The sequence below is a fragment of the Lagopus muta genome, chromosome 1, assembly GCF_023343835.1.
Source record: "Lagopus muta isolate bLagMut1 chromosome 1, bLagMut1 primary, whole genome shotgun sequence".
NCBI classification, from domain to species: domain Eukaryota; kingdom Metazoa; phylum Chordata; class Aves; order Galliformes; family Phasianidae; genus Lagopus; species Lagopus muta.
This window is the reverse complement of record NC_064433.1, coordinates 171,685,366-171,693,275: the sequence shown is the minus strand read 5'-3', so window position 1 is coordinate 171,693,275 and position 7,910 is coordinate 171,685,366. Positions and strand designations below refer to the sequence as shown.

The 7,910-nt window shown below is 35.2% G+C and overlaps 1 long non-coding RNA gene across 1 annotated transcript; it reads left to right on the top strand.

Moving 5' to 3' along the window:
• Positions 1–619: 619 nt before the first annotated feature.
• On the top strand, positions 620–3,174 carry LOC125688221 (uncharacterized). The gene is made up of 3 exons (XR_007374658.1): positions 620–693; positions 1,623–1,739; positions 2,965–3,174. It is a non-coding gene; the product is annotated as an uncharacterized LOC125688221 (long non-coding RNA).
• The last annotated feature ends 4,736 nt before the right edge of the window (positions 3,175–7,910 follow it).

Genomic DNA, 7,910 nt, shown 5'->3' with positions numbered 1-7,910 from the left:
AAAAAGAAAATATTAGTAAAAGATGGACATGTAAATTAATTTTTCAGCTCTTACAAGAAATGTACGTTTGCCAAAAAGGTGGAACTTCACAGACACAGCAAGGCAATTAAGAGCCTAGACTGCTAATTGTTATAGGAACCTAGAGACTCACGCAGTCATCCTTCAGCCTGTGTTGCTGGTGCTGTGCAGCATGAGTTGCAAGTACTAATCTGCTGCTATTGTTAATCGCTGTCACTGAAGATGTTTTCCATCTTATTCCTGTGGCTCCCTTCTTTCCTTCTTCTTGACAAACTCAGCAGTCTCCAATATGTTTTTCCTAAACACATGTAGCAGAACTTCAAAAAAGGTCTTATCTATCTCTAAAGCACCCTAACATGACCTAGCTAATTTCTTCTTAAAAGGTCACTGACTGAGATTAGTCAGTGAAGAAAACATACACTATCCATCACAGCGGAATATGTATCTATTCTAGGGGAACTGCTGAGTCACAGCCTGAACCTCTGATCACTTGAGGCAAGCCATGAGTCAGCCAGAGGAGCACAGGTGAAGGCAATTCACCTGTGATGCCGGAAGGGGTGGAGCCTGGCTTCCCCCCCCCCCTCCTAGACCTATTTAAGAGCTGGCTACCAGTGGGGAAGGATCTTGTCTGGAGATCTTTCCTTCTGGTGTTTTGTGGGTGAGCCCAGCATAAGGGTAAGCCTTCCATTTATTCTCTTTTGTTATCATAATCTACTTTGCCTAACTCTCCTGTTTATTTTGTGATTGTAATATCTTAATATCTCTTGATTATACAATCTATTTGGTAGGTCCTTTCACATGATGATATAGTGAATTCCTTCAGACTTGCTAGGTTTAGATCAAGGGCTCAGTTAAAGCTCTGTGCTTTGAGTATATTCAGATTATGTGAATTATATTCAGATCTGTGTTCCTCTTTATCTCATATGACTACATAGTATCATGGCAAGGGTCTGTATGTTTTTCAGAACAGTGGCTTCCAAGACTTGTTCAAATCCCATGTGGAAACTAGACCCTGCAAAGTACTTACACTTTGAACGTGACTGTGCGCGCTCCTCTCTGAGAATGTCCAACATAACTGGGATAAATACAGTGATAGAAGTAATTTTTTTATTTTGAAAACATGAGAACACAATATTAATATCATAGAACAATTTCCTTGAGGAACAGTTTGTTAGAAGATATAAGTGAGTTATAAGGTCAAGTAAGACCCTCAATGTTTTTGGCTCAGTGGTTTAATCAGACAGATAGACTAGCTGGATATGATAATAGTGAAACAGGGAGAATGAATGCTATAAAAGATGGTAGAAAGGGTGAATGGAAGACCACCTGTCATGCATTTCAAGTCAGTTTAACCAACAAAACATTTAACTATTAAAATCTGGAGAGTTAGAATGTGCTGTTTCCCTCCATGCTTTTTTACTAACTCTATCCCCCAAATATTTTAAAGCACTAATTTTATTTCTATTTCACTGTAAGAAGTCCAAAAGAGGTTGTGTACACAGGGTCTGCAGAAGTATGTTACAGAATTTCAACTGTCTACAACAGTACAAATATGTATGTAACATGCATAACACTTTAATTAACCTTATTTCTTGTACTCCCAGAAAGAAAGTGCTGAAACAGCTGTCTATCTTTCTTCAATCTACATTGTTTCTCAGTAACACCTGGATTCACCTCATTCATTTTGGTCATTTAACTGGAACACTAAATGCACAGTACAGGTATAGTGACCCTAAACGCCTCTGTAATCAAAAAAAAGAAGTATCTGCAAGAGTGAATGGAAGGAAAAATTAAATTTGCACTTGCATGTACATGTTTCTAATTTTCTGAGGTTCTGATTTTATAGTATAATCAGGAAACCTTAACACTTTGTTAGTTGCAATTCTTGACACTGAATATAGACATCATATACAAAAAGAAGCACAAGGTTTCTCTTCATTTGGTAATGCCATAATGTCACCTAAAATAATTCACTCTAATTTTAACTGTACAGAGATTTTAATAATCTTGAGAAACTTCAGAAGTGAGAGACAAACAATTAGGAAGATGCTATGATAGTATTCAGTTGAAAGGTGATTTTTTTTTTTTTTTTGTGCAAATAGAGAAGTGAGAACTGAGATAACTTTCAGAAAATATGTAAAATGTAATCACTCAGCAACAACCAAAACTCCGGTGTGCTATTAACAACGTCTCAGCATAGACCAGGACAGTGAATCAGTATAAGAATTTCATAACACAGTATTAGATGCTCAGCTTTTTAGATATGCTAATTATCTGAGATGACCTAGGTAATTTCTTCTCATACTTACCCAAATACAGATTTAGTTGCTTTTGTAGCTGAATTCTAAACGTATGTATATGGGCATAGCCAAGCCTTCAGGATAATTTCTGCTTTTTTGTTTTCTTGAATGGTTTTAAATTTCATTTATTTTTCACCAATTCAGATCTGAACTTGAACACCAAGTATACAAAACTATTTGTTCCATAAATAACTGTTCTGATATCCACCTGATCTGAGATACATTCCTTTTTTTTTTTTCTTGAATTCACAGTGGAAGTAAACAAAATTAAATATTTGTAAGCACAGAAACCACAATTATACCAACAAAAATGACCATACAGCTGTAACACGATCCTTCAAAGAATTTTACTCTTGCCTTATTCCTAGTAAGTGTCATTCCTGTAGCTTATTTAGCTTGTAAGTAGAAATTTTGCAAACTTCCTTGAAGTATTATAAGAGCAGATAAACAACATCCAAAATTAGCCAATGTGAAGAGTAGTTTTTCACTTAATTCTTTTCCACTAAGGGGTGAATATAACCAAAGAATGTTTTGGAATCCATTCAGTAAACTGACAATACTTAAAGCTTTGTAAATATCAAACTAGAGCAAAATTACTGCATACAAAAGTCTCCTGAATTTTTAAAGTTTCTCTTCTCTTCTGTAGGACCAGGTAGTGTAGAGAATCATAATTTCACACCTGAAAAATACCACACCCAATCATTGCCTTCCTCAGCTGAATATCACTGAGGCAAAGAATTGTTCATCCTGGTTGTGACCCTGGGAGGTCTCATGACCAACCTTCTGCTGAAATCAGGATCAACGCTAAAGTCATATCAAGTTGATCAATTTAAACTATTTCATCATGGGATCAGAAGAAAAAGGAAGAAATGCTCTGCTAGCAGTGCAAATAAAAGCCAGAATTGGCCACTTCTGACCTGGACTAAAGACAGAACCGCCTACTCAGCTTAATGCCAGCACCCAGTTTTACAACCCACAGACACCTGCAAAGAAAGTCATCTTGCTCCAAAAAATAGCTAACAGAATCTTCTGGATGTTCTTAACTACAGGATGGTCAGCACGGGCTGACTATCTCTGAGACAGAAACTTGACAACTGTGCATTATGAAAGTAGTTTCAGTATGAAAATAGTCATAAGTGACACATAAAGGGATCCTTGATTGTAATTCACTGAACAGTACAGAGGAAAAAGTATAGTGTGAAGATAGGACTGGCATATGCCTGCATTTTCAGCCAAATAAATGCTTCTCCATTCTTAGCTGAATAAGATTTAGACATCTGAAGTGAGACTGGACAGATCCCACTTTACACTGGAAGTTTGAATATGTGAAATATTCAAAGCTCCATCTCTTCAAAAAACAATGTGTCCCCTCTGTTTTCTGTATCTTACGTATACATAATAAAATTGTGGGAGGCTTATTACAGCTAATGGTCAGTTATTATAAAATATTGATCTAGGAAGTTGGGCCCAAAGGCATGAGCATTTCCAGGTATGCTCCAAACACAAGGCTTAATATAATAATTATGGGCTAATACTTGAAGAGTGGTATCTTTTGGATGCGCGTGTTGTTTTAACTTATTTCCTTGTTTTTCTACTTTCAGTTTTAGAGAAATTCATCATTAATTTCAGCAAATTTTATTCTAAACCTAATCTCCCGGAGGTTTAATTTCAAGGAAATTAATAATTAACAGGTGAAAGAAGTAACAAAGAACATTTAAAAAAAAAAAAAAAAAACCAACTATGTCCATAAGTAAATACTTTGAGTATGTTGAGTTTTAAGTAAAAGCATTTCCTAGCCTACTGTCAAAGTTTATCTTATTGGTTCTTTTTTTCTCTGATACATCTACACTCTGCTAGACATGCTAAAGTAGCTTAATAATTCAGTGAATAAATGTATTCATTAATTATTTAGGATAGTACCAGAGTAAAAGAAAGAAGCCAGTGCTGTAGCATAGACCATGAATTTTCTGTTTTTCCAAAAATTATCACGGTCGTATTGACAAGGAAATAGAGCAATATATACTACTGTGGTTTACGAAGTGAAGAGGTGAGTAGGGGCTATTATATGCTCCTGGTGCTGCAGTTGCTGCTGACTGAATTTACTTCCTGTTGCTATAAATGATCTGGTCTTAAAATTCCCACTGTAGCATTGCTCAGAGAAATGTTAATGACTTTTCAATCTCACTCTTCTTTTGTATGTGAGTGTTCTACCTGTGTTCAAGTCAATGTCTCAGAATATGAATATATTAATAGTCATAAATTGTAAGAGAAGATGATCAATGTTTAGTGTTTACACTGCAGACATCTCAAGATTCTTTAACACCTAACTACATTTGTATTATCAGATTATCTTATAGGAAGACTTTTGGACCAGATTCTACAGCAATATATTAATTCAGTGGCATCTCATTGAAGTGCTGATTGATATGAATTAAAAATCCAACACTTAACATCAGAGAAATTAAGTTGGGTCTGTGTATGTGAGTAACGATAAAGGGATGCCTTTCTGTCTTCTTTGGCAGGCTTTATTTGCTTTTCCAAGATGGATTACAGGAGAAATTTTGAGAGAAAAAAAATCATCTAGGTTAGAATTAACCCAACATTTGTGTTAGTTCCTTGTATTATCAAGAGTAATTATAGTCTCACTATTAGCAGTAAATAAGACTATTTATGTGACAAGTTACCCAGCACCACCCACTCTGAGTTAAGACTAAGTTGTACAAGTACTTTTACTGCACATTCATCAACATAAAAAAAAAAAACCATGAATTTTACTCCATATCTGCAGTTTTAATGTAAGAAAGTGGCAGTGATGACATAACAGAAATTCTCAATTCCATAAATAAGTCCCTACGTTTCCTCCTTCTGTACTTTCCTGGATTCATTAAGTATGATATTCCCATAGCAGGATTCAGAAATAAGATGAGAAATCAATTTTTCATCTAGAATTACTTGTCCCATTGAATAGGAGCACTGTTCATTTCATGATTTGAATATTATTTAAAAAATTACTATCATACTATTAAGAACGTAGTTTGAATCAATGTGTTATTGCAGGTACTTTATCCAAACAAGGGAAAAACAGCTCCTCCTGGCTATCCTAATATCTGGTGAAAGACAAAAAGCACAATCAGAGTCTACAAAATTTGAAAACAAAAATAGAGCTAATTTAGCAATAACAGAAACACTGTCAGTAAAACATCATATAGCCACACGCACAACCTCTGTGGTTTGTATTTATAATATAATTCTCTTCATAAGTAAAACAAGTACTAGGAAAGACTTATTTGTTGCAATGTGTGTTTAAAAAAAAAAAAAAACCTTAGTAGTCATTTTTGCAAACCATGTTAACATCTTTGTTATCTGATAGGCTGGAGTAGTCAAACTGGAAGAAAAAAAATAAGAAAAGAAGAAATTAAATTTATAGCGAAACATAAATTTACAATACTCTTTATGCCAGAAAAAAAAATAAATCAGCACTTTGATGGCAACAAATAATTCTTTACATTCAGGAGGAAATGTTTGTATTTAACAAATCTTTATGTTTTTCTTTAAGTTCTTCTCTCAATTGTGTTTTGCCTAGAAAAGTGAATCATCTAAAAGCTATCAGGAATAACTGTGATTCTGAAACATAAGAAATACTTGAAAACATGTCCTTAAATTTATTTTTGATAGCCATGTAGAAAATAATAGAAATCTTTGTGGAGGCACATAATTGCTTACATTGCAGTATCTGGTGGGATGTAGGGTTTCCATTCTCTTCGTGCAGCTATATCCCAAGTATGAGAAATGTAATTCCTTTCTGATAAACTAATGAGGCATGCCAACACTACCAGCTACAATTTGACTCAGTAATAAAGACTAAGAATAGTCAGGACTTTGATTTGTCAAGACCGAACGCGTCTTGAGAACCTAAGTTACAAGAACACAAATAACCATTTTTTCTTCTTTGGCAGAATAGAAACTCCTGGTAAGTTGCAAGCAGCATCGTATTTCATGAGATGAGTAAGAAGCCTACTGTAGAATCAGCAGAAAGACTTATCTATCAAACCTTGCATCTAAGGAAAGGGTAATAGAATAGCACAATGGGGTATTAAATTATAGATTGAATTCTGTGTTGTTGTTACAAATTCATATCCAAGGAATGTTTTGAAATAGACAAGCTGTCAACAGTCCTATGATATTTTTCATCATTAAAACATGCCATGTATATTTGTTGCTAGAAACCCACTTAGACTCCCTGAAGTTAACAGCTACTCTAAAACGCCATGGCGGCAATATAATTGTGAATCTAATCCAGGCTTCCCCAGGAAGAAGAAAATCAGCATATATGTATCCAGGATCCAAAACTTTGTTTTGGTTTGAGTTGGAGGTCTGGGAAAGGAAATGAAAGAAAAGATTGAGTAATTTGGGGGTAAAACAGCTGCAGTGGACAACCTGAGCTGAAGCTGCTGAATACTTTTGTGGAAATTTTTCTAGGAAGAGCCACTATGAGTTCAGGACTTGCTGCATTTTCCAGAAACTAAGCCACCAGGAAAGCAGGCTGCAAGCAAAAGTGAAGAACAAAACAGGTGCTGAGGATCTTCTAAATCAGGAGCTTTGATCATTTAGGAAACTTCAATAAGTAGATCTAAACAAACAACTTAATGAAAAAGAGTGCTCTGCTGGTTAAGTATTTATACCATAGGTGTATAAACTGTTTTTGTGCTACAGTGTAAGGATGAGAGAGCTGCAAGCAGAGAACTGGTCCAAAGAATTGAAAGAGAAACATGGCAATTCTTCTTTCTAAAGGGAGATGGAGCATACAGATGATCCAAACCACACTGCTGCAATCATTTGGTTTACTAGCTGGCAGAGAACAACGCAAAATCTATCACTGGAGCTGGCCAATGAGCCCATTTCTGAGAAGGGACAAGGGAAAAAATAATTAGACAAAGGCGTCTGTCCATCACACAGTTGTGCTGAGAATGAAAAAGGATAATTAAAAAAAAGTTCTCTTCTGGAAGGGCAGTGGTCTGAGTGCATGAGCAGAGCAAACTGACAGAAATGTAAAATGTTTATCACGATGTCTTTGGTCATAAACATGGGATTTTATTTTTTTTTTTTAATTTTGTTTTGCTTAAGAATCATTTAGCTGTTTTTTCTTTTAAATGCAAGAATGAATGTCCAGTCAATAAAGCGAACCATTCACAAACTGAGGTAGCTATATTTGGAAAGAAAGGCTTCTACTTCCAAGCTTGCTAAAAATTGATTTCAGGAGGCTGAGAGTAACTCCAAGTGAGCCTACCCAGAATAAAAGCAAGTACAACACTCTGCAATATGTGAACAAAGAGACTATCTACTTTTCCAATGTGTCTTAAAACAAAACAAAAAGACAAAATTCTGGGACGAAAAAAAAAAAGCGGTATGATGTAAGAATGGAAGAGCAATCTTAGATGTAATTTTATTTACTGCTGCAAAAATATAAAGGTACAGGTTAGACAGACAGGTTGTGGTAACAGCTCCTACAGATAGTGCTATGCACAAAGAAAGCTGTCATAGATAGAGAAAACTATGGAGAATCTTCAAAGCTCAGAAAAGTCGAAATAAGAT